A 27,636-nucleotide genomic window follows, 5' to 3' on the forward strand; every position below is an offset into this window, starting at 1 on the left:
TCAGATCCCACACGGAGTAGCAAGCACAGGAAGCAGGATCCCCACATGGCCCTGCATCAGCCTCTCCTGTAGGGCTCATCATGTCAGTGATTCCTGGACCCACAGCCAACATTCTAAGCTGAGGGGGTCTGGGGAGAGGCCTGATTATTTGGTAACAAAGCCACAGGCAATCCTGTGACTCCACCAGATAGAGAAGCACTGAAGTCATTGATGAGAGCCCTCATTGTGGGAAGGGGTTTTACAGACACATTTAAATGTTTCTTTGTGGATGTCTGGTTGTCCCACTCTTAGTTTCAGCTCAGGTCATGACCTCGGGGTCATGAGAACTAGCCCATGTTGGGCACTGCACCCAGTACAGAGTCTGCTTGAAACATCTTCCCTCTCCCTCTATCCCTCCCTGTCTCTCTCGCGCATGCTCTCTCTCTCTCTCTCTCTGTCTCAAATAAATAAAAAAAATCTTCAGATGTCTTTTTGTAGGAAGAAAAATGCAAGACATGCTGGGAGATGCATTTTTTTCTCTCCTGTAGAGCACAGCCAGGTGGCAGACTGAGGGAATTTTCATCTCAACATAAAAGGTCTGAGTTACCGAGAGTGTAGATCTTAAATTTCTGCATCACACAAAAGGAAATGGTAACTATGTGACATGATGCACGTGTTAGCTAACGTTATGGTTGTAATCAGTGTGCAGTACAGAAATGTATCAATCAGCAGGTTGTACCCTAAACTCACACAATGGTGTATGTCAATCATATCTCTATAAAGTTGGTAAAAGATGTCTGAAATCTTGTTCTTGGAAACTCTTCCCTATGTGGGTTTCTGACTCCTTGTGATACATACATACAGTTACAGAGAGACGTAGGGAAGAGAGAGAATACATCGGACCTTTTTTATTTCCAGGAAAGCCACAATACAGGCTTGAGACTACACAGCCAGAAGCTAAATCCACACTGGACCCTGGACGGAGACCCACAGACAACCAGCTACTGGGTATCGACACCACTGACTCTCCTGAGGGAGGCCACTGGACCCTGGGGCTGGGACTGCTATTGCTGCTGCCCCTGACAGCTGCATGACATGACTGTGACACTCCTCAAACCCCCTGTGCCTAATGCATGGATACTTGCCCAGTGTTCCTGTCACATGTCCGGAGTCAGAGTCTGGCACGTGACTGTTGAAGCTTCATATCATGTCCAAGTGCTGGACTGTTTGGCAATATGGGTTCTCCTCTCTGTGGATGGAGGTGTCTGTGCCCCCAATAAGATTATTGATGTGTGGCATTCCTGCACATGGCAAGAGAGGTACCAGTTTTGGGAATAGACATTGGGAGCCAGGAATGGAAAAGAATGACAAATTTCCACATTTGGAGCCATGATCTGAGACTAAGACTTGATCTGGACACTGTAGGCACTCAAGTCTGCTTGGATGAGGAGTGACTCATAAATAAACTCATCTTTCAACTTATTGATGGTTGTTATGGGCCCAGGTTTGTCCACTCCAGTCCCTACTCACAGATGAGTGTAGTAGCATTGTTGGGTCATGAAGTGATTGCTCAACACGTCTTCTTCATCCTTTGTCTCTTCCTGGGATTAAAAACTCAGATGTGTGTCACTTCAGATGATCCTCAGATACACACTGATATTTGATGTTTCTTTCTATATATACATATTTCTGGGGAGAGTATCCATAATTTCATCAGGTTTATGTGACTTCCACAAAAGTCTGAAAACCATTCCCGTGTAGACACTGCCTATTTCACCTCTGGTCCGTGAACAGCTAATGATCACAGTGTTTCAGCAGATCCAATGACGTGATATTCATCCTCATTTTTGTTTGGAAATAACCAGTCTCAGACAGGAGAAGTTAGAGATTTCTGGCTTATACTCACTTTCAACTTCTGTGTGTACTTTCTGTGGGCTGAGTAACACTTCCTGACCAGGGCTGGTTCACAGGAGACACAGATCACCATTGATTTAGGTGACTTACACTTTAGCACCGACTTGGGTGCCTAAAAAAGAGAAGAAATGAAAAATACTTACTGAGGATTCCATTTCCACCTATGCAGTAGACCAAGGTTTAAGGCTGCCCCTCTCCATGTGAGGTGATGAGCACTGGTGTTATATGCAACTGATGAATTATTGAACTCTACATGTGAAACTAATGATGTACTCTGTTGGCTAATTGAATTTAAATAAAAAAATTTTTTAAGAAATAAAGCTGCCTCTTTTCCCAAAAATGAAAATGATAGAAAAAACATAAAATCACCCAAAAGTGTAGAACAATCAAGAGAAATATCAATTAGCCCAAAATTTAAATATGGGCTGTAAGCCCCAGAGAATAGTTGTTCTGATCCATAGAGTATTTTTCAAATCTAGAAACTCTTAGCTTGGCTTCTCAAGCTCAGGAGCTTCACAGATAGGAGACAATGCCCAGAGCTGCTCCATGTGAGGAGCAGAAAAAACATCCTCTCCCTGAAAATCTGGGAACCTAAGATTCACGTCCTCAGAACAGGGTGACACAAATCAAATCTGTTCTATCTTCAAGTGCAAGAGCATTCTGAGGAAATTTGCCTTTGAGTCAGGAAAAAGTGAGCAAACAGCTATTTCAAAAATTTGCAGACACTGACTAACCCGTCTGTGATTTGTAGTCCAAATTTGCTTTCCAATTGGCCATTGGGCCAAAATAACTTCATGTCATCAGCTTAGTTCATAATTGTCCTGGATTGGTGATGCCCCAAAATTTTAAGAAACAAATTTCTCTAGAGAAATCTCTATTTAACTTACATGTCAAAAAACTTACACAGAAAATTGCACAGAGAAAAAAAAGCAACTCATAGAAAGAAATTAAAGTTAAAATGAAAAAAAAAAACTGTGATTAAGTAACTTTAGAATAATTGAGTAGCAAAAAGCTCATGAAACTTCAATATTGGAACTGTAAGATGCAATATAAGAGGACCAGGATATGATACAAATATATAAACATACGTTATTTGAATATATATTATGGGTATGATATAAAGAAAAAAATCACAAAATTTAATATGTAGAAAACATGGCAAAAGCAAAAGCACGTCTTAAGAAAATAACTACAAAATAAAGTGATTAATGATTAAAAAATGAAAATATTACAGTTTATTCACTGAATAAGAAGTTATCAGTAAAAGAAGAATGAGTGGAGGGGCACCTGGCTGGTTAAGTATCAGCCTTCTGCTCAGGTCATGACCCCAGGGTCCTGGGTCAAGCCCAGCTTCTGGCTCCCTGTTCAGCGGAAAGCCTTGTTTCTCTTTCCCCATCCCTCTGCCACTCCCCTGCTTCTGCGCTCTCTCTCTCTCCTCTCCCTTAAAGAAATAAAATATTTTTAAAAAGAGAGAGAGAAAAATGAGTGAGTCATGGAAAACTAAAAGCAAAAAAGTAAGACAGCAACATAAATCAACAGTGTCAATATTAACATTGCAAGTGAATGGCTTAAATAAGTCAAACAAAGTGCAGATTGTTAGACTGAACACAAAACAGGGTCCACCTATGCTGTCTACAGTAGACGCACTTGATCTCAGTTACAAACAGATTAAACTCAAAGGGATGGAAAAAGTTACCTCAGGCAAACAACCATAAGAAAGCTGGAGTGGATACACTCATTAGCCAAAAGGGACTTTATAGTAAGGGGGCACCTGGGTGACTCAGTTGTTAAGAGTCTGCCTTTGGCTCAGGTCATGGTCCACTGAGCCCTCACACTGGGCTCCCTTCTCATCAGGAAGCCTGCTTCTCCCCCTCCCTCTCCCCCTGCTTGTGTTCCCTCTCTCACTGTGTCTCTAGCAAATAAATAAGATCTTTTTTAATAAAATTAAAAATAAAAATGCTAGTAAGATAAACAGGATCATTTTGTAATGATAAAATGGTCAAGTCATCAGAAAGATGAAAAAACTCTAAACATGTATTCACCTAATAATTCAACACCCAACTTCTTGTAGCAAAACTGACAGAAACTGAGAAACAGACAGTATGACAATAATAGTTAAACTCAATATATCACTTTCAATAATGGATAGGACAACTATGCAGAGATCAATGAAGATAAAGAAGACTTGAACCATACTATAAAACAACAGTGTAAGTCTGACATGTATAGAACATTCCAGCCATGAACAGAATATACATTCATTTCAAATGCACATGGAGCTTTCTAGAAGATAAGCCATATGCTAGGCCATAAAAAAACTCATTGAATTTAAAGGGGTAAAAATAACGCAAATATCACAGTGGCATGACACCAGAAATAAATAACTGGAATGAATTTGGGAAACGCACAATATGCAGAATTAACACACTTCTGCATAATCAAAGGGTCAAAGATATCAAAATGGAAATCAGAAAATACTTTCAGATTAATAGAAATGAAGACAGAGCATACCAAACCCGAGGCGGTCTGACTAAAGCAGTGCTGAGGAAATATATAGTTGGAACTGCCTGTATGAAAAAGAAACATCTCCAATCAATTACCTGAACTTCCACATTAAGTCAAAAGAGGAAGAGGAGCAAACTAAAGCAAAAGGAGGCAAAGGGAAAGAAAAAAATAAAGATTAGAGCAGAAGTTAATGAAATAAAGAAAAGAGAATAAAATAACAGTATAGGAAACTAACTGAATCAAATGTGATCCTTTGAAAGATCAACCAAACTGACAAATCTTTAACTAGACTCACTAAAAAAGAGAGAGAGAGAGAGAGAGAGAGAGAAATGACCCACATTGCTGGGATCAGCAATGAAAGAAGTGATATTAGTACTGACCACACAGAAATAAAGAGAATTAGGAGATTATGATGCACAATTATATGCTAAAATATTAACTTGCCTTTATAAAATAGACAAAAACACAGAAAGACACAAATGACTAAAGCTGACTGACTGAAGAGAAACAGACCATCTGAATGTACCTATAATGAGGTAGAACATAGAGTCAATTGTCAAATCTATTCCACATAAAAGCCCAGTTCCAAATGGCTTCACTTGCAAATTATACCATATGCTGAAAGAATAAATAACAATTCTTTACAAACCCTGCCCCCCAAAAAAGAGGAGGGAACCCAACTCATTCTATGAGGCTAGGATTATTCAGACACCAAAACAGACAAAGATTATCACAAGACAAGAAAACTACAGACCAATATCTCTTATGAATGTACACACACATACATACACACAAAGATCTCAACAAAATGTAGCAAATCAAATCTAGCAACATATAGAGTTAAACCAACCTAATGAAATTAATTCCAGGAATGCAAGATTGGTTAAAAATCCTTACCAATCAAAGTAAAACATACATATGGTATATATTATATATTAATATACTGGAAATATACTAGGAGAAAAACATGCTTATCTTAACAGATGGACAAGAAGCATTTGACAAAATCGGACACCTTCTCATGATTAAAATCTCAACTACTAATAGAGGGAATTTCTTCAATCTGATGAAAGGCATTTATGAAAACCCTTACATCTTACCTAATGGTGAAAGGCTGGTTGTTTTTTCCTAAGATCAGCAACACAAAAATAATGTTCACTCACGGCTTCTATTACACATTGTGCTGGAGGGGCACCTGGGTGGTTCAGTCAGTTAATAGTCAGCCTTTGGCTCAGGTCATGACCCCAGGATCATGGTCCTAGGGTCCTGGGATCGAGCCTGCACAGGCTCCCTGCTCCGCAGGGACCTGCTTCTCCCTCTCCTTCTGCCTGTACTCCCGCTGCTTGTGCTCCCTCGTTCTCAAATAAATAAATAAAGTTAAATTAAATTTAAAAAGGGAAATGCCAAGTGAGGTTGTCAGGTTGGCAGTTGTGTTTCTGAAAACTGGGTTCACCTCTTGAGGGGTTCAAGGCAAAAGACTCAATGAAGCCAAAGAATAGGGAAAGGAAGGGTTTTACTCACACGTAAAGGAGAACATCGGGGATACTTCCCAAAGCAGTGTCTCCCTGCACAACACACTGGGGAAGTTTCAAGCTAAAGGTACAGATGTCATGACTCCTCTGACACGGGACACCTGACCCTCGGTAGGAACCGCTGTCTCTGCTGCTTCTGGCACCTGGGTGACACTCGTGCCACTCAGGCTGAAATGTCTCTGCACAGACTTGGCACCAGACCTGGGAGCCCACGGCTGCCACATCCATGAGACCTGCCTCCAAGCAAGTGGAAGATGTTAAAGATACCTTTGCCAGAGGAGAAATGGAAAGTACAGACTTCTAATAATATCTACTGAAAATGAGATACTTGTGACTGGATCCTGTAGTCAGCCTTCCATTCCTGGGGTAAGGATTATGATTCCTTTGTTTACCCCTCCTAGAGGACAGACAGCCGTGCTATATAGCGTTCTGGTTAGATTCTCAGAATGCCCAGGGATTTGACTGGATATCCACTGCCTGGTCTCCAGACCATTCTAGTAATCATCAAAATTTGTTGTATGCAGGAACAAGTGCAACTCTGAAAAGGGGGTTCGGAGGGGGCCACATTACAGAGGAAGTGTTTGGAACAGTAAAGGAAGATGCATCATTACACAGATATAAAAACACAATCTTCTGTCACAATCTTCTCCTGCCCCATTGACTGCAGCTGAGGAAGAATCACAACAAATTAAAATTAATGAGGCACAAACTGACATGGGTGGAGACACGCAGCGTCAAACACTACAAGGAGTAACATTTCCTATTTCTCGAGAAGATTTTCAAACTTTGGAAACATTAAGTAACAGCTCGACTATGTGCAATTGGAATAGATATGAAAGATAAAATTATAATTTTGGCCAATACAACAAAGACAGAATAGAAACACTTGCCAAGGAGGATTCCTAAGGATTCAGCACGCTACCATTTCTTCCTGTGGAAACATGCCCATGAAGGAGACAGTTTGAAGTCCATAGTTTTTATTTATTCAATGCCGGGATACACATGCAGTAAAGAGAACGGATACTGTATTCTAGCTGTGAGAGCCCTCTGCCAGAAACTGTTGAAAGACAACTACAAATGGATGTCATTAGAAAGATCGAGATAGGGTGCTTGGGTGGCTCAGTCAGGCAAGTGTCTGCCTTCAGCTCCAGGGTCATGGGATCAAGCCCCACGTCTTGAGCCCTGTTTGGTAGGGAGCCTGTTTCTCCCTCTCCCTCTGCCCTCCCCTCTGCTTGTGCATGGTCTCTCTCTCTCTCAAATAAATAAAATTTTTAAAAAATATTTTATTTATTTATTTGACAGAGATCACAAGTAGACAGAGACGCAGGCGGCAGGGGGGAGGACGGGAAGCAGGCTCCCTGCTGAGCAGAGAGCCCGATGTGGAGCTCAATCCCAAGACCCTGAGATCATCACCTGAGCCAAAGGCAGAGGCTTAACCCACTGAGCAACCCAGGCGCCCATCAAATAAATAAAATCTTAAAAAAAAGAAAGAAAGAAAGAAAGAAAGAAAGAAAGAGAAAAAGAAAGATCAAGAGAGAAAATGGGGATGAGTTGACAGCAGACTTCCTTTATGAAGAAGGACACCCAAAGCATTAGGCACGTAGCAAAGTTTTGCAAAACTGAAAGGTCCTGCAGCAAAAGGAGGAATTCAAAAACTTATTAGGGGTCCAGCTGAAAGTGAAGCCACTGATGATTAAAATCATTGTATTGAGGATTCCAATCCTAGTTTTTTAAAAGTCCAGCTTTACTACAGGAGAACTGTTCGATCACTGCCCACAGGTCACCTGACCAAGCTCTTCATTTCTGTGTTCTTAAAGTCAAGGTTACAGAAGACTATATAGGATGTGCTTTAATTTTGTCTTACTGTTTTCTAAGTTGTGTGTAAAAGTATTTTTTAACTGTTACCACTTTTTAATGGAATTCTTCTGGGCACTGTCCTCTCCATTAGAGTGTTTTTCCAACATTACCCAAGACCCCATGGCTGTATCAGGCTCAGGATAATTTTGTCTTTTGCTCATAGGGTAGTTCTAATGTTTATGTTGATGCATAGCAGTGAAAAAAAAATGGAACAATGGGAAAGACCCTTGTTTTGGAATTACCAATTCATGGCCAATGGCCAACAGCCAGGCCACATGGTCAGGCAGAAGGACAATGGAAACATGGTCTACTAAAGGAATAGCCACAGGGGGGCTGGGCCCTTGCTCATTATGGGAATTTGTGGCGTATTAAAGGAGGACATGATGATGCCCATCACAAGAACCACCTTCTGAGTTTGGAAGTGGATTGGAATGGATGAGTGTGTTTCCTGGTGTCCTCTCTTGGGGTAGCCACCTAGGGCAGGGAAATAAGGGGATAGAGGGGGCTGTGGCAATGCAGGGAAAGGCTGAAATTCTACAGTCCACTTGCATCCTCTGTGGCACAAAATACCAAACAGAACTGTTCTGGCTGCCAACCAAACACCACAGAGAGCTAGGAGGCTGACCCCCCAGTAGGAAAGCCTTGAACATAGCTGGCAAGTCAAAGCCATAATGGTAACCCTGAGGGGCAACAAAAGGGCCTTGACAGGAATGCATATTCTGGATTGAACTTTGCTCATTCAGTGGTAGATGCAATGGTCAGAGTGCTATTAAAACAAACAAGCAAAAAACAGAGCATAACTATGTTTCAATTAAAAGTCTAAAAAAATAAAATGCACAGAGAGGACTGGTCCTGTGAGGACAGCTCAGGGAATGTTACACGTGCACACCTTCACGCACTACCTGCAGAGCAAGATGCAGAACACGCTGAGCGTCGCAGAGATTCCCAGTCAATATGTCACCACAAAAGGTAACCACTCTCCGACTTCTGACATTATAAATTAGTCCTGGTCTTCAATTTCACATACAAAGGGTCATACTCCTGTGTGTGGCTTCTTTCACTCGGCGTCATGTCCGTGAGATTCCCCCATGCTGTAGGGTGTCGCCACAGTCCAGTCTTCCTCAGGGCTGCACGGTATCCCATTGTACAGATAAGCTACAACTTATGTATGTATTTTCCTGTCATATACATCTATATTGTTTCCCATTTGGGGCGATCATACACAGTACTGATGAGAACATTCTCATACACGGCTCTTGGTGCACGTGTGGAAAAAAAAGTACTGAACCAGCGAAGAATGCTCAGTCACAGTTCTTCACACCACAAACACACGACAAACCATTATGTCACACAATGGGAATACAGACATGCTGACAGAGTAGCAGCTTCATGGAGAATGGGAACAGGCAGCAGAAACATTGTGGAAAAGGGGTGTTGGGGCCATGGAGGCATGAAGTGCTGGTTTACACCCCTTCACAGTGCGTGCTCCCACCCAGCATGAGTGGGGCTACACGATGGTCCCAACCACACACTTTTTCCTGGGGGATCTGAGGAGGAGGGGGAGGGGACAAGTGCCAGTGTGACTCTACACTCCTTCCGAAGGGAAAGGACCTCGGTATGACTGTGGTTCACCTCAACATTCTCTCATCTTACCTGATGCAGAGTCTCGGGACAGGGATGCAAGTGTGAGTGCCAGAAACGGGAAGGATCCTAAGACACTGTACATACTTCATTAAACCCCAATGTGGGAATTCCTAAGGGCCTGAAGGGGAGGGCTGTGCCTTCACCCCATCCAGCAAAGTTGGGACTGTCGGCGAGCACAGCTACATCCCCTGGTTGTCCCTTACCCGCCAGTTCTGTCCCTGTGTTTCCCTCCCCTCAATGACCGAGAGTGGACTTGGGGGGAGGGGGCTTCTCAGACTCATGTTGCTGCCGCAGTCTAGACCAGCACATCAGCCACACATAATGTCCCTTCCAATGGCAGAAAGTGCAGTATAAATGCAGAGAAGTAGAAATAGTAACTGAGGGTAAAGGAGGGGATACATTCGCTATGTCATGAGGGAAATCCATAGTACATTAGTGCCCTGGAAGAAGTATGAGCAAGAGATGACACTGTCTCTTAGCTCTGTCATCCCAGAGCCTGAGAGAGAAAGCCGTGTACTCTGAGAACATTCCTGCTTCTGGAACCTGGCAACACTGAATGGACCCAGCAGACCTGAGTGGCCCTGGGAGACGCTGTCCTCCAGCAGGAAGATGGGCTGACTGTTAATGACTGGATGGGACACGAGTACTGGGCCAGCATCTCCGTAGTTCTGGTCCCACTGCTACAAGGGATCTGTGCTCAAAGACCACAGCGTGGCTGCGGGATAAGTAAAATATGTGGTGTTTGTCCCCAGTTCCTGGCACCCAGCTCCCCAGCCCTTGGGATCTCCTGGGTGATAAGACTGTCGCCAGTACCCTAATGAGATGACTTAGCCAAGGTCTTAGACAGTTCAGGTTGGGGCTGGTGACCAGGAGGACCACGCCATGACTAGAGTTGGAGCCATAAGCCTCCCTCCCCAACCTCTGTGGAGAGGCTCTGGAGGCTGCCCTCTGTCCCCAACAGCCAGTGACTGAATCAAGCGTGCCTATGTCATGAAGCTTCCCCGAAGACTGCTCTACAGTGGGGTTCACAGAGCTTCTGAAATGGCGAACACGTCCACGTGCTCCAAGGGGGCTACTGAAAGGATCCGTAGACAAAAGGACGAGACTGATACAACGCGAAGGTCAAGCAAAGCTTTATTTCGCGCCAAGCATCAAGAATCAAACTGACCGGCCAGGGCCGTCTCTTGCAAAGAGGCGACCCCCCACCCCCACAGCCTCACAGACTAACTTTTATAGAGTAAAGGCCATGTGGTTGAGTCCGGCCACACACAGGTGGCCAATTGAATTACATTTTACCCCATGATAGTCATCTAATTCAGCCTATGACCTTGGCTAGAATTGGCGCCTTTGTCTGGCGCCCAAAAGGCGGGGGCTCACGCTCCCTGGCGGGTAATACCTGCACTTTTACTTGATTGGACGTCTCCACCTGGCCAGACAGGTCCTTGGTGGGTAGGGAGGTAATACGTGCGCTTTCCCTTGATTGGACGTTTCCATCTGGCCGGACACGTCCTAGAATCTGGACTCCGTTATTGGGGGCTATTTGGCCGTATTTCACCAATTCTGTTTCTAAGCGCTTTCCTCTTGGGGGAAGGGGCAGGTTCAATCTAAGTTTACTGCATAAACAACGAAATGGCTCGCTCTGGCTAAGTAGGCCCTTACAGGCACATTCCAAGTCCACGGGGACAGAGGCTCCCGCACCGGAACCTGCACGCTCCCACTGTCCCAAGCCTCTTCATCAGGCTGCTCGTGTGTGTCCTTATAATAAACCATAACAGTCAGCATGGAGTTCTCCTGAGACCTAGGAGTCCTTCTAGCAAACTACTGAACATCCAGGGTACCTCCAACTTTGTAGCCAACTTGAACAACAGTGCCAGGGACATGGGAACCTGAGAGTTGAGACTTGCCCGTGAGTTGAGGGCAACTTGCAGGATGAGTCCTCCCACCTGTATGTCCCATGCTCACCCCAGGTCGGCAGGGTCAAGAGTGAAATGAACGAATCAGAGGACACCCAGGTGGTGACAGGGAATCAGAGAGCTGGTCAGTTGGGGAAAGAAACCCTCTCCACCCCACAAAGAGAAATTGAGAGAGCAAGCAAGTAACCTGCACCTCATCTCGTCTGGGAGCAAAGGATAAGCAGAACGGAGGCCTGTCTATCATGTCCATCTGCCTGTGACCAGCTGCTCAGGGTCCTGTTGAGAAATGAGACAGCGGGCCCAGCATGGAGTCACGGATGCCACACACCACTGAGAATGTCAAACTTAATCTATCTCGACTTCAGCTCTCAGGTTCCCATGACCCTGGCACTGTTGTTCAAGTTGGGCAGCGGTCACATAAATGCTGACAGATGCTAGAGAGTCTCTCCCCAGAACATCGTCACACATGGGGAAATAGACACAGTCACACGACACGTTGGTGCACACAGAGATCTCATGTCTTGCAGACCCGGGGCTTGTGGTCCTTGCAAGAACAAAGGAGGGCAAATCTGCCCCGAGCCATCAGGCCACCAGCCCACCTCACCAACGCCCATGTTTGTGAGCGAGAACTGCAGTGGATGACAGCTGGGTCTGATCACGTAGTGTCAGGGGAACGAGAGGACAGCTGTCATTTGTTACCTACTTGTTCCCTTGGCCAAACCTGAGCGCCTAAAAAGCACCAGGTCGAGATGCAGCCTCAGTCTGTGCTCCGAGAATGACAGTTGTTCTCTCTCCATCCCTTGCCCCCAGCACCCCAGCGGCCTTCTGACATGAGGAGAATTCTGTGGTCAAGGCTTTGGCAGAGACCGCTTCCCTCCATAGATGAGGAAGACGTGTTTCCCCCACATCCTTCCAGTGGGACCCAGCTCAGGGGAGCACACGCTGGACCCGACTCACAACGGGGGGACAGAGAGAGGCTGCCACTGTGCATGTTGCATGTGACAGGGGGCATGAGTGGCAGTGTGTCGCCCAGGCCCACGAGCGGCTGCAGTGGCCCATGTCCCGACCCAACCAAGTCAGCAGTGCTAGTGGTGACCACTGTGCCTGCCGCAGAGGCTGGGGTTCCTGTGTGAGAGGCAGCCGGACGGCCACTGCGGGTGTGTTCCTGGCTGCGCAGCCTAACCTGTTCCCTGACCATCCCCAGGAACACGTTACATCCACAGAAGATGCACGTGCGTACGCGTGTGTGTGCACTATCTTCTGTCCGAGTTCGAGCAGGGCTGGGTTCCAGGGTTTGCTCAGAGGAACAGCTGCAGAGAGCAAGCGTTCAGAGATGCTCGTCATCCCTCTGTGAACCGCTCCCTAATCCTCCCCCTGATGACACCCCATAAAGAAACAATGCCGTAAATCTCACACATCACACCTCATGACAACAAATGTCCTCCCTCAATTTACGAGGGAAAAAAACATAGTAAATGAGATTTTAATGTCCCTTCCACCCTGGCCTGCTCACCTCTCTGACCTCACTGGCTCCAGATCCGGCTGAGCACCAGGCTCGCTTGTGGTGCTTCTCAGAACACATGGGCCTCTCCCCAGACCCACAGACTCTGAATCTCCCTAGACTGACAGACTCCAACTATTTGGGACATGTCCAATGGATCACCCCCACCACATTTACATTCTGTCTGAGCGTAACTCCTTCCTTTTCCACCTGCTGAAAGAAAGCATCCCATGAGATGACATGCAGGAGGCAGGGCCCGAGATCCTAGTTGAAATAGATAGCTTGGACCACAGGGAAGTTTCCAGAACGGTCACTACAGACCTAGGGCAGGATCAGGATCATGAAGGAAAGAGACGGCAGGGCGAGACTAACCATCTTCCTGCAGTTTGTCCTCAGCAAGGACCTCGCTCTCTGACCTGTGACTTCTGGGAATTGGGTTCGTTACCACATTCATCAGGGTGATTAATGTATCCCTTACTCACACCTGTGCTTTACTACAGTGAATGTAGCAATGAGCCCCACAGTGGACAGGCACATGTGTGCAGAAGACACTGCCCAAAAACAAGGCAGGACAGACTTCTACCTGAGCTTGAGACACTGCAGAAGGACAAGAAAACTCAGAGCACCTCCCTTCCCTACCTGAGCTCTCCTTCCTCCACATGACAGCTCCAACCACCACAGTACCAGGGACCACAACAAGAATCAGACCAGCCACAATGCCCACCATGGGAATGGGGGGCTGGGGAGGGGACTCTGGGAAGAGAGGATAAGGTGAGGGCCTTGACCCCCAGGTCTCAGCCCAGACCCTACTGAAGATCTCCACAACAGCTCCCGATGTCCCTGATAGGAGACTCTGTGCCCAGGTGTCCCTCCTTACCACATCTGAAGGTAATGTGCTCTGGCAGCCCCTCATGCTGCACATGGCATGTGTATCTCTGCTTCTGTCCAGAAGGCTCCACCACAGCCACAACTTCTGAAAGTTTCCATCTCCTGCAGGCTTGGTCTCCACAAGCTCTTTGTCCTGGGTCAGGTCCTTCTCATCACGCTGCCAGGTCAGGGTGATCTCAGCAGGGTAGAAGCCCAGGATCCAACACCTCAACACGACCTCATGGTCAGAGGCGGGATGGTAGGTGACATGTGTCTTCAGGGCATCTGAAGAGAAGGGTCAGAAAATCCAGGAATTTAGGGAGGAGTTAAGATGATAGAGGAGTAGGAGTCCCAAAGTTCATCTGGTCCCTGGAATCAGCTAGATAGTTATCAAACCATTCTGAACACATAGGAATCAATGGGAGCTGTGAAGAAAGAAATGCCACAAGGCTACAAGTAGGAAAGCGACTTGCTTCAGGAGGCAGCTGCCAAGTATTATAAATAGCAGAGCACAAAATCGGGACTTTTAGAAATCTGCTCCAGTGCAGGAGGTCTCTGGCTTAAAGGTACTCAGGTGTCGGAGTGGGGCGGAATCCGAGGTGGGACAGCATGGTCTCAGGATCCCCAGGGTCACTGAAAGAACAGGGGTGCCTGAGTGCACAAAGATCCCAGGCATCGGAGCGGGGAAGCCGGCTGCATGCTGTGAGTCTGGGTGCTGGCTTTCTGCTCCGTGTTGCCATAAAGCAGGAACCGCTGCACAATTCAGTGAACCGCTCTCTGAGCAGGGGCCCAGTAAGCAGCAGATCCCAGGAAGACCCCCCACCTCCCCTGGGTGGAACTGCGCCGGTCCCTGCTGCAGGAGTCTATCAAGTTTGGAGTTTTGAGACTCAGTCATGTTCCTGACGTAAGAATGCGTGGTCACAGGCTGGGTGAACACAGAGTTCATAGGGAAACCGGGGGGCCAGACTGATTGATTGCTTTTCTGTGCAGCTCACTAAAGAGTGAATTTTCAGATCCAGGGCTAGAGAGCAAGGTGCAGCCATATTCACCCCACTGATCAGAGCTGAAAGCCTCAGGGACCAAAACAGCGTCACCTAGTGGAATCCAGAGATTGAAGCTGTGATCAAAAACCTCCCAAAAAACAAGTCTGGGGCCTGATGGATTCTCTGGGAAATTCTACCAAACATTCAAAGAAGAAATAATACCTATTCTTCTGAAACTGTTCCAAAAATAGAAACAGACAGAAAACTTTCAGACTCTTTCTATGAGGCCAGCTTTTCCTTGAGCCCCAAACCAGGCAACAACCCCATCAAAAAGGAGAATTTCAGGCCAATATCCTTGATGAATTGGATGTCAAAATTCTCAACAAGATCCTGGCTAATACAATCCAACAGTACATTAAAAGGATTAGCCATCACCACCAGATGGGATTTATTCCTGGGATTTAAGAGTGGTCCAACATTCCTAATCAATCAATGTGATGGAACACATAAATAAAAGAAGAGAAAAGAACCATATGGTCCTCTCAATTGATGCACAAAAAGCATTTGACAAAATACAGCATCCTTTCCGGATTCAAACTCTTCAGAGTATAGGGATAGAGGGAACGTTCCTCAAGTTCATAAAATCCACCTACAAAGAACCCACAGTGAATATCGTTCTCAATAGGGGAAAGCTGACAGCCTTCCCATGGAGATCAGGAACATGACAAGGATACCCACTCTCCACTGTTGTTCAACATAGTACCAGAAGTCCTAGCAACAGCAATCAGACCACAAAAAGAACTAACAGATATTCAAATTGGCAAAGAAGAAGTCAAACTCTCTGTCTTTGCAAATGACATGTACACTATGTAGGAAACCCAGAAATCTCTACCTTCAAATTACTAGAACACATACAGCAATTCAGTAATGTAGCCGAGTACAAAATCAATGCACAGACACCAGTTGCTTTCTTAAACACTAACAATGAAAGTGTAGAAAGAGAAATTAGAGAATCGATTCCATTTACAATAGTACCAAAACCCATAAGATATCTTGGAATACCAAGGAGGTAAAGGATCTATATTCTAGGAACTACAAAACACCCATGAAAGAAATTGAAGAAGACACTAAAAGATGGGAAAACATTCCATGCTCATGGATTGGAAGAATAAGTATTGTTAAAATGACTAAGCTGCCCAGAGCAATCTATACTTTCAAAGCCATCCTGATCAAAATACCAATGGCATTTTTTAAAGTGCTGGAACAAACAATCCTAAAATTTGTATGGAACCAGTCACCAAAAAAATGTTGAAAAATAAAAACAAAGCTGGGAGCATCACGCTGCCTGTTTTCAAGCTATATTACAAAGCTGTGATCACCAAGACAGCATGGTACTGGCACAAAAACAGACAGATAGACCAATGGGACAGAATAGAGAGCCTAGATATGGACTCTCAGCTTTATGGTCAACTAATCTTCAGCAAGGCAGGAAAACATTTCCAATGGAAGAAAGACAGTCTCTTCAATAAATGGTGCTGGGAAAATTGGACCGCTATATACAGAAGAATGAAACTGGACCATTCCCTTACACCATACACAAAGATAAACTCGAAATGGATGAAAGACCTCAATGTGAGACAGGAATCTTCAAAATTCTAGAGGAGAACATAGGCAGCAACCTCTTCAACATCGGCCACAGCAACTTTTAAGAAACGTCTCCAAAGGCAAGGGACACAAAAGTGAAAATGAACTTTTGGGACTTTGTTAAGATAAAAAGCAAAGAGGCAACCCACAAATGGGAGAAGATTTTTGCCAATGGCACTACAAAGGGTTGATATCGAAGATCTATAAAGAACTTCTCAAACTCAACACCCAAAAAAACAGATAATCAAGTCCAAAAAATGGGCAGAAGACATGAGCAGACACTTCTCTGAGGAAGATATACCAATGTCTGACAGACACATGAAAAGTGTTCATCATCAGTAGCCATCAGGGAAATTAAAATCAAAGCCACATTGAGATACCACCTCTCACAAGTCAGAATGACTAAAATTAATAAGTCAGGAGACAACAAATGTTGGCAAGGATGTGGAGAAAGGAGAACCCTCCTACACTGTTGGTGGGAATGCAAGCTTCTGCAGCCACTCTGGAAAACAGTATGGATATTCCTCATAGAGTTGAAAATAGAGCTACCCTACAACCCAGCAATTGTACCACTGAGTATTTACCCTAAAGATACCAATGTAGTGATCTGAAGGAGCACGTGTATAGCAATGTTTATAGCAACAATGTCCACAATAGCGAAACTATGGAAAGAGCCTATATGTCCATCAATGATAAATGGATAAAGATATGGTACACACACACACACACACACACACACACACACACACACACACAAAGGAATAATAATACTCAGCCATTTAAAAATGAGAATTTGCTATTTGCAATGATGTAAATGGAAATAGAAGGTATTATGCTATGCAAAATAAGTCAACCAGAGAAAGATAATTATATGATCTCATTCACATGTGGAATTTGAGAAACGAAACAGAGAATCACAGAGGAAGAGAGGAAAAAATAAAACAAGATGAAGCCAGTGAGAGAGACAAACCATAAGGGACTCTTAATCATAGGAAACAAACTGAGGGTTGCTGGAGGAGATGCGGGTAGAGGGATGGAGCCACTGGGTGATGGACGTTAAGGAGGGTATATTTTGAAATGAGCACTGGGTGTTATATAAGACTGATGAACCACAGTCCTGTACTCTGAAACCAATAAAACGTTGAATGTTAATTAATTGAATTTACATTTTAAAGTGTTGGAAAAAATTAGAAGATAAAAATAAAAAGCTAAAAAAAGGTTTCCTGAAGTTTGAGAGAGGAAATAAACAGAAGCACTGAGGGCCTTCCAGGTTCCACAAGTTAGCTGGGCTTCCTCTGGGTGTGGGGATGCAAGAGTGTGTGAAGAGCCAGCATGGAGGGGACTGTGCCCAGCCCATGCTCAGTGCCTCCTCAGCTTTGACATGGCCACAGCTCTGCTGGTCATCCTTGTTGCTCCTTTGTCCCTCATCCCATCAGTGTAAACTTGTCCCACCAGGTCCTGGGATCACAAGGACTCAATCTCTCTTGTCTCCAGGACCTTGGGAAGCAAGTGCTTCCTGTGAACAGGGTTGCCAAGGCTTAGGCCTGGGTCAGGACTCAGCCCCCAAGTTTTGCCTGTCATTCCCTCCTCCTCCTCCTCCTCCTCCTCCTCCCCCTCTTTGTTTCTATGGAGAATTAGGCCTGTTGTTGTTCTTGGGTACAAGTTCTGCTCTCATGTTCTCTGGTGTTCCCAGTCTGGGACAGCCCCAGGTGTCCTCTGGTCTCTCATTGTCCCCACAAGGCCCAGGGAGCCCCTGCACACAGGAGTATCTCTGGGTTTGAAAGGCGACTTTTTCAGACCCATCCATCTCTTCTCCTTCTAGGGCTGTTCTGGATCATTCTTTCCATCTTTCCCCCATCTTTTTTAAAAAGCAGATTATGGAGTTAGAGACAGCAACTGATAATTTCTCATCCTTATTAAATTTCCTTATTTAGTTTCTATTTTCTTGGCTTACCCACATGTCCCTCTGCTCTTCTAGTAATTCCAGTTCTGGCTCCACTCCTAATTCATAGAGTGATGAAACAGTGTCTAATTTGAATTCACATTTCTCTGGAATACATGACCCATAAGCCTAGATATGCCTTTTCTGAAGGGAAAACTCATTGTTTCCTGCACATGCAGGAGGGATGATGTGGGGAGGTGGATATGGGGATGTGGAAGAGACCACAACTGGTGAGAAAAGTGATAGCTTCCATGAACAGCTGTGGCCTAAGGCTCATCTAGAAGAGAGAGGCCCTCTGTGCAGATCATTTCTCCAAGTGATAACTGAGTATCAGACACAGGAACACTATTGTAGCATCTAGGACACCTCAGTGAAGTAGAAACAGACCAAATGGGCCCATCGGGTGGGGCGTATGTGCTGGTAGTGAGGGGCAGACTGCGCTAGTAACTAAGGGAAGTGTGTGTGTTAGAGGTTGGTAAGTGCAGTGAGGAAGGGGACCCAGAGGACACCTGTGTGGGGACAGGGAAGATGGCCACTTTACAACAGTGGTAAGTGTGAGCCTCCCTGAGAAAGTGACCTCTGAGAGATTTGAATGACATAAGGAATTGTGTAAGAAGAGGTCTGGGGGAAGTTCTTTCCAGGCAGGGAGCCTCCAGTGCACATGCACTAGGGCAGGAGCATGTCCTGTGTTCAAGAAGGGGTGAGGAGGTCACTGCAGCTGCAGCAAAGAGCAGGTGACATGAGGTCAGATACTGACCACATCATGTGGGCCTGAGGATGTGAGAAGGGTTTTGAGTTTTCTCAGAGTGAAACGTGGAGTTACAAAAATAAACAGAACAGGGTAGGGGCAAGATGGCAGAGGCTAGGGGACCCTACTTCAACCAGTCCCCTGAATTGAGCTGGATAGCCATCAGAGCACTCTGAACACCCATGACATCGGCCTGAAATGTAAGATTATGCATCTGGATCTCTACGGGGGCAGAGGATCATCAGTCAAGAGGTACAAAACATGGAGTTGGGATTGTGCAGACAGATATCGGAGGAGAAACTGAAGGGGGAGGGAGCCACCATTAGAAGGGGGAGGGTAGCCACATACATTACTTACTGCTTGTCAAGGTAAGTGTACTCTTACTCCCCTCCACCTGTTTCACCCAAACCGCATGCCCCTATGCACCTCTGGTAACCATCCATTTGTTCTCTATAGTTATGTTTATTACTATATATCTATGTGTTTATATTCCATTTTTTTTATTTCTCTTGTTTTGTTTCTTAAATTCCACATATGAGTAAAATCATACGGTCTTTGTCTTTCTCTGACTATTCTGCCTGCATGATACTCTCTTGATCCATCCATGTGGTTGCAAATGGCAAGATTTCATTCTTTTTTTATGGCTGAATAACATTTCATTGTATAAATGTACCACATCTTCTTAATACATTCATCTATTGATAGATATGTGGGCTATTTTCATAATGGGACTATTGTAAATCGTGCTGCAATGAACTAGGGATGCACATAGATTTTTGAATTAATGTCTTCATATTCTTAGGGTAAATACCCAGTAGTGAAATTCTGGATCATATGGTAATTCTATTTTTAATTTTCTGAGGAACCTCCATACTGTTTTCCACAGTGGCTATACCAGTTTACATGCCCATTAATAGTGCTGGGTTTCTTTGGCAGAAGTGGTTCAGCCCTGGGGCAGAGATTTTCTCTGTTGGATCCTTTGAGCCTCCCCCCAACAACCCCGTCCAAGGAAGCCCTCTTTGTCTGATGGAATGCACATACGTTCCGCTGGTGCATTGTACTGTGATCCACCTGTCCTTAAGCCTCTTAATAAAGAATAGAGACACCAATCATGTGGAGACAGAAGTGAATCCTCCCAGGGGTGCCTGGGAGGCTCAGCTGGTTGAATCCAACTCTTCATTTCAGCTCACCCATGATCTCAAGGTTGTGAGATTGAGCCCAGTGTGGGGCTCCATGCTCAGTGCAGAGTCTGTGGGATTCTCTTTCTCCCTCTCTCTCTTCCCCTCTGTCTGCTCATGCAATCTCTTATTCTGTAAATCACAATCAATTAATGAATAAATAAATATAAATAAAACTAAAAAGAAGAAGAGGGAGAATGAGAAGGAAGAGGAGGAGGAGGAGGAAGAGAGTAAGGAGGAGGAGGGGAAGAAATAGTGATTCCTTCTAGTGTGGACAGTCCAGGGAAGCAGTGGTCAGAAAACTGAACCAAGGAACATAGGCGTCAGGCAGGAGAGGAAGCCCTAGCCTTGCTCTCACAAAGAGCTGTTCCCTTATAGTGCCCTCAGCCCAAGAACCCACCCTTCATGCCCCACCTCGAGCATCAACACATGGCTCTAACAGAGTGAGGCCTGGATCCTGGGTCCAACAACATGCCTGTCCAAAGGAACTGGGTCCTATGAAGCACAACAGACTTGGAGAATGAGAGCTTCAGCCAGAGGTGGAAAGGTGAGAGAAACAGCCCTGATCTCTCTCTCTCTCCCTTAGAGGGGAGCAGGGCTAACCTTGTACCTCACTGGCTCTGTGCTTTCTTCTCCAGTGCTCCCATCCCTGAACATGACCTGCAGCCAGACCTTGGAGGTCAAGGCCAGCCTGACAGGATGGGTGTTCTGTTTCTCTCCCAGGAATATCTCCCTGACCAGTATGCACAACAGTTTATGGGAGTCCTGCCTAGTGAGAACGGGACCTACTGGATGTGTGTGGCCATAAGGATTCTTTAGAGAGAGGATCAGAGGTTCACTTGCTACATGGAAGCCACAGGGAATTGAAGTGAACAACCTGTGCTCTCACATTCTGGGCCTGGTCAGGACAGGAGGCAGGGTGCAGAGAAGATAGCAGTGCTGTGGTCCTGGGGTAGCCAGGTCAATATAAAACCCTTTTCCAGGAAAGGCCCTGGTGCATCAGAGTGGAAGAACAACCCTCTGTTTTTCTTATTGTTGCTGGTTTCCTTATTGTCATTCTTTTTTTTTTAATTAATTAATTTATTTTTTTAATTTATTGTCAGCATAACAGTATTCATTGTTTTTGCACCACACCCAGTGCTCCATGCAATCCGTGCCCTCTCTAATACCCACCACCTGGTTCCCACAATCTCCCACCCCCTGCCCCTTCAAACCCCTCAGATTGTTTTTCAGAGTCCATAGTCTCTCATGGTTCACCTCCCCTTTCAATTTCCCCCAACTCCCTTCTCCTCTCTAACTCCCCTTGTCGCCCATGCTATTTGTTATGCTCCACAAATAAGTGAAACCATATGATAATTGACTCTCTCTGCTTGACTTATTTCACTCAGCATAATGTCATTCTTGCATGAGTCCTCTCTCTAAGAACAAAAAGTCAACAAGAGCTGTGGGAGCCCAAGTGAGAAATCTGGGCAGTGGGTGGGATGGGAGAGGCTCTCGGGGCTATGGGGGTCCCTCAAGTCTCCCTCTGCACAATATGGAGGGAAAAACAAGCCTCTGTAAAAGGAGCTGCAGTCAGAGTGCTGAGAGAGTGGGAGCCACATGTGCATATACACCCTTAGCACTACATAAAGCCAAGGTCCCTGGGGCCCTTGAGTGGTGAGCATGACCTCTCCTTGCTCTGGATGAGGGTTGGGTAGTGGGGGCTGAGGCACCCTGCTCTGAGCTGGTCCTTACTTCTCTCTACCCTCAGGCTCAGCAAGGTTGGTCCAGGGGCATTTCCAGGTAAGAGATAGAAGAGAGGGGATGACAATGGCAGTTTCAGGATGCAGAGGGTGGATAGATAGCCTCAGAGATGGTGGTCTCAAGAATCTCCAACACCTCATTTACAAGAAGGTTGTAAGAGGCACTGCCTGAATTGCCTGGGGAGTCCCTGCTAGGAAAGGGGCAGGAAGGCTCTGGCAGCCTCAGCCAGGAGCATTTGGGGAGGACCTGTGATTCCAGATGCGAGTGGACCAAGAAGGAGCAAGGAAGTCCTCGTGCACCTGAAAGCTGGGCCAGGGATGAGGGTGGAGGGCTGTGAGCATGGGATTTTCCTGTGTCAGGTCATGTACAGACCCCACTGCAGCCTCTTTTTCTAGAATGCTTGCCAGTCATCTGAGCTTTCTGATGTGCCTTCCAGTTAGGAGCTATTGGCTCAGGGGAGGGGAGGGGAGGGGAGGGAGGAGGCTGAGCTGCCAGTGGGGTCTGTGCCTGTGGTTGAGCATGGCCAACAAGCAGACAACAGCCCTGGTGCACAGGTGGCTATGCAAGTGGAGATCAAGACACCTAGGGAGAGAAGGTGCTGTGTTTGGGAACACTGCCTGGCCTCAAGGAAGAGGTAATAGGACCTTCCTTCAGGGATGCCCTGTGCTCCTTGGGTGGAAGTGTTGGGGCTTGAGAGGAGGGAAGGCTTTGAGTTGCTGCTCCAGAGTGGTGTTCTTGGTCCCAGGGCCCTTTCCTGCTCCTGTCCTTGTGGTCCGTGGAAGCAGGCCCAGGTGACGATGCTGAGGGATCATGTGGGGCAGGGGAAGACCAGTAGAGGCTGAGAAAAGAAGTGAGAGAAAGAAAATAGTGAAGGTGTTATCCTCCTTCAGAAAAAGGCAAAGCTGAGTTTGGACAACTGAAGAAGTCCTGAGAGCACACAAAGCAATATTTGGCACCAGATGGCCTTCTATTGGTTTCTTTTTCCTCCCTGCTGAGCTTGTTAGCTTTCAAGACCTGGATTAACACCAGATGGCACCAAATGCAAGCAGCATTTAACAGCCTCAGTACAATCCCCATTGAGAAGCAACATATTCCAGAATATTCTAGACCATTCATATCTCTAGATGACTGTAGCCCCAACCCATGTCACACAGAGCAGAAGAGCTACTGCTGGTGGTTGTATTATGTGGAGATTTTTTGTTATCTAGCAATAGGTAACAGCAATGTATAATGTACTACTAATATTACATTTTATTTATTGTCTGTCTTTCCGGTGATATGGGAAGCATTAGGACAATATGTGCTGTGACTCTGGCATTAAATGATTACCAGGCCTAACACAGAGATTGGCCCAGAGGCATTCATGGAATATAACTAGAGGAATGAATGAATGAATGAATGAATGCTGCGATCAGAATTCCTCAGAGTTGGGCTTGGAGCTGGTAAGAGGAACGTTTATAGGCATTTCACATGGGGAGTTCTTTATGAAGTGTGTGTGCATCTGCACGAGTTCCTATGTGAGTTTAGTATGTACGTAATGGTCTTGGTTGCCTGAAAAAGGAACCAGAAATATGAAGAGTAACTCCTGCACTCATATTCCAAACACATGGGCAGTATCAACAGATAGCACCTAACCACCAGATGCCTCTGAGATGTCTTGGGCTCGGGAAGGGGCTTTAGTTATGTTGTAGATCATTGACTCAGCTGCAGGACTTAAGGCCCTTTGGAGCACGTGGTGAGCCACCGTTAAATCCCCAGATCAGCCATCAGGCTAGAAATGAAATTTGAGGTTGAGTAGCAGAGCTCCTATCTAACTGTTAAGGGTAGCAGACAGTGGGACTTGAGGTGGTCAGGACTGAAGATTCTGGCATTGACATCATTTAACATAACTGAGGAAAGAGCCAGTATCCCATCCTCTAGCTTTAGAGACAGCAGTAGGAATGAGTGACAGGAGCTCGTCTCCAAAGTCATCGCTATGGAAAGTGGCAGTGTGTTTATTGGAACATCTGGCATATTTGTGGGGCTGGCTGCAGATCTGGGAATCAACAGTTCTGGCTTGGAGACCTCTCTGTTCCCTAAAGCCAGAGTCCCTGGGCACTCAGTGGGGAGGAAACATCAATATCAGTGTAGATTTTTGGGAAACACTTCACAAGCCAAACCTGACCAGACATGCATCACCCCTTTATGTAGGGCCCTGTGCTAGTGTCATAGGTCAGGGACACACTGGGGAGGTAATGAGTGAGCAGGAATAAAGGAGCTCAGGTCTTCTGTCCTCAGCCCTGTGACCACAAAGAGGTACTGCCACTCTGCTCTCAGATTCTCAACAAACAGCACTGAGGTGGGGACTGGGGGGAGGGGCTGGAAGAAATGGGGATGTGGAAAGTACACACATGTTCAGGAAAAAGTGTAGGCTCAAAATGACATGTGGAGAGCTGATGTGTATACCTAAGGATGATTTCTGGCACACAGCCTAGAACAATATGGAAATTAATACAAACAACAAACATGTTGATGGGAGAATCTGATTTTCAGAGTTACCACATCATAAGATTGAGATGACCCATTTTCAAAAATAACAAAACACCAAGTATACAAAGAAACAGGACAACATGACCCGTTCCAAGTGAAAAAAAGAAAAAAAGCAGAAAGTGCTCCTATGGAAGATCAGATGATGGACTTACTAGACAAGGACTTTAAATCAACTGTCTGTATCATGCTCTGAACATTAAAGAAGTCAAAAAAATTAGATATGGATAAAATAAAGTGTTTACAAAGATATACAAAACACAAAAAGAAACTAAAAGGAAATTCCAGTGCTGATATGCACAATAACTCAAATGAAAGTTTTACTAGAGGTGTTCAAGAGCAGATTTCAGCAAGTAGAAGAAAGAATCACTCAACTTGAAGGGAGGACCATTGAAATGATCAAGTCTGAGGAACAAAATGAACACAACTGAAGAAAAGGGAAGAAAGCCTACTGGAGCACTGACATAACGTAAAGGGAACCAACATAAGCATTTTGGGAGTTGCAGACAGAAGAGAAAGAAAAAGGTAAGAGAGATTGTTTGAAGAAATAATGGCTGAAAACTCACCGAAATTCAAGAAAAACATAAACATACTCCAATCAAATCGTACAGCTTGTCAGAATAGTGAAAGAGAGATGATCCAACTATATGTTAGTTAAAAGAGACTCACTTTATCAAAAAACACAAATAGTTTGACAGTGAAAGGATGGGAAAAGGTATTCTGTGCACAAAATAACCCAAAGAGAACTGGAGTATTTCTATGAATATCAGTTAAAATAGACTTAAAATAAAAAAAAAAATGTAGAAGAGACAAAAAGAACAGTATATGTGAACACAAGTTTCAATAGCACATGAAGATGTAACAATTATAAATGAGTAGCATTTAATAACAGATCAACAAAATCTATGAAGCTAAGCTTCATAGAATGAAATGCAGAAGTAGAGAGACCCACAATAATAGTTGGAGAATTCAATATCCCATTCTCAAAATTAAATAGAGCAACTAAACAGAAGAAAATTAAGGAAACAGAGGGCTTGAGCAACATAAAAAACAACTAGATCTGACACCCATATACAGAACACTCTACCCACAAATAACAGAATACACATTCTTCTCCAGGGTACATGGGACCATTCCCAGGATGCACCACATGTCAGACCACAAATTAAGACTCAACAGAATCAAAAAGAGAGATATCACACAAACTATCCAACCACAATGGGATGCAGTTAGAAATCAACAACAAAAGGAAAACTGGAAAATTCACAAATTGGTAGAAATTAAACACTCTTAACAAAGGGGCCGAAGGAAATCACAAGTAAAATACGTACAAAATATTTAAGTCAGTGACCATATGCTTCGTGAGGGTTCTGCTTGTCCCCTTCATACCCTGCCTGCCTTCCTCCCTCCAGAAGAGCTGGCTGCGTGGTGACAGGCTAAGGAGGAAGAGAGAGAGGAGGACCAAGAGAAGGAAGACCTGGCCACATCTGGGTGGTGTCTGCAGTGCCAGCAGGGGAGGTAGCGGCAGTGGTGGCAGTGTGGGTTGCACTGTGGAGGACAGAGTGTTTGGGAGGGGGGCTGGGGTTGGGGGGCTCTCTCCTTGTACTATCATCCAGACACCTGGGCTGCAGCCCCTCAGGTGCAGAAGATGAATAATCTCTCCTATAGTGACCCACGTGCTCTCTTCTTCTGTCCACCTTGCCCTGGAAAACTGGCTTTGTAATTACCCTTTTTGCCACCTGATCCAACTTACATGCCAACGTGTGATGCACTTGAAAGCCACTGGACTTCACACCAGTCAGAAGGAGCAGACCGACAGTACTCTTCTAGAGAAAAAGATGCTATTGAGAGTGTTCCATGACTAGAACCAGTCAAGGCAACAGAATTGCCTGTATTTTGTGTGTTGTTCGCCCACTGCCTTGTATGCTTTACTCTTCTCACATGGAAATGCTGTTGATTTTGATCAGATGATCAGCTTTTACATACCACTGAGATCATGGATTAATTGTAGTATATTCTCGTATGCTTATTCTGGGTATGGTTCAAGTCCTGTGAAACCAACAGAGAAGAATCTCTATGAAGGTAGAGGAGCTGCTTAGCTTGTTCTTAGGACAAGATGTGGCATTCACCCTGAAAATGTGATCATATATGGCCAAAGTAGATGTACAGCTCCATTTGTAGATCTTGCTTCTCGTTTTGAGAGTGCTGCTATTACTCTTCATTCTCCTTTGACCTTGGGAATGCCAGTCACTCTTCCTGATACCAGAAGACCTATTCTTTTGATGCATTCCTAAACATTGACAAAATCTCTATGATAACCTCCCCTTTGTTAGTAACTCATGAGACTGAATAAAGGACAGGCAAGACTAGGTAGGAAGATGTGTAGGGGGTGTTGTGACTAAGCTGACATAGGGGGCTATGTAACCAGGCTCACAGAAGACCCACATGTGGAGAGAACAATATGGCAGAAGGTGAGGGGCCAGAAAAGAAAAGAAGGAGAGTAGAGGAGCTACTGGCTGAGAAAATGGCTGTTGATGGTGGGTGTGGGGACACTAGAGACTGGGAAGGTCGCTGGAACCATGTAAAGAAGTTCCTCGAGTGATCTGAATCCTTCACACACACCCATTCCGAACCCAGCACTGAATCTCTCCAGTTCTTGTTAGATACATGTAAAGTTCTAGTCATTGGAGCTGGTGGCTTAGGATGTGAGCTCCTGAAAAATCTGGCATTGTCTAGTTTTAGACAGATTCATGTTATAGACATGGGCACTACAGATGTTTCCAATCTGTTTTGTTTCTTGAATTCCACATATGAGTGAGATCATATGATAATTGTCTTTCTCTGATTGAATTATTTCACTTAGCTTAATACTTTCTAGTTACATCCATGGTATATATCTATATATACCACATATTCTTTTCCATTCATCTGCTGATAGACATCTGAACACTTTCCATAGTTTGACTATTGTGGACATTGCTGCTATAAGCATTGGGGTGCACTTGCCCCTTCAGATCATTATATTTGTATCTTTAGAGTAAATACCTAGCAGTGCAATTGCTGGATTGTAGGGCAGCTCTATTTTCAACTTTTTCAGGAACCTCCATACTGTTTTTCAGAGTGACTGCACCAGCTTGCATTCCCACCAAAAGTGTAGGAG

The 27,636-nt window shown here is 45.0% G+C and overlaps 2 pseudogenes; both read left to right on the plus strand.

Moving 5' to 3' along the window:
* Nucleotides 1-1,286: 1,286 nt before the first annotated feature.
* LOC111152413 lies at nt 1,287-7,627 on the plus strand (annotated as a pseudogene).
* Nucleotides 7,628-26,124: 18,497 nt separating this feature from the next.
* Nucleotides 26,125-26,829, plus strand: LOC111152208 (annotated as a pseudogene).
* The last annotated feature ends 807 nt before the right edge of the window (nt 26,830-27,636 follow it).

Source organism: Enhydra lutris, unplaced genomic scaffold (assembly GCF_002288905.1).
Source record: "Enhydra lutris kenyoni isolate GAN:26980312 unplaced genomic scaffold, ASM228890v2 scaffoldscaffold28, whole genome shotgun sequence".
Lineage (NCBI taxonomy): Eukaryota > Metazoa > Chordata > Mammalia > Carnivora > Mustelidae > Enhydra > Enhydra lutris.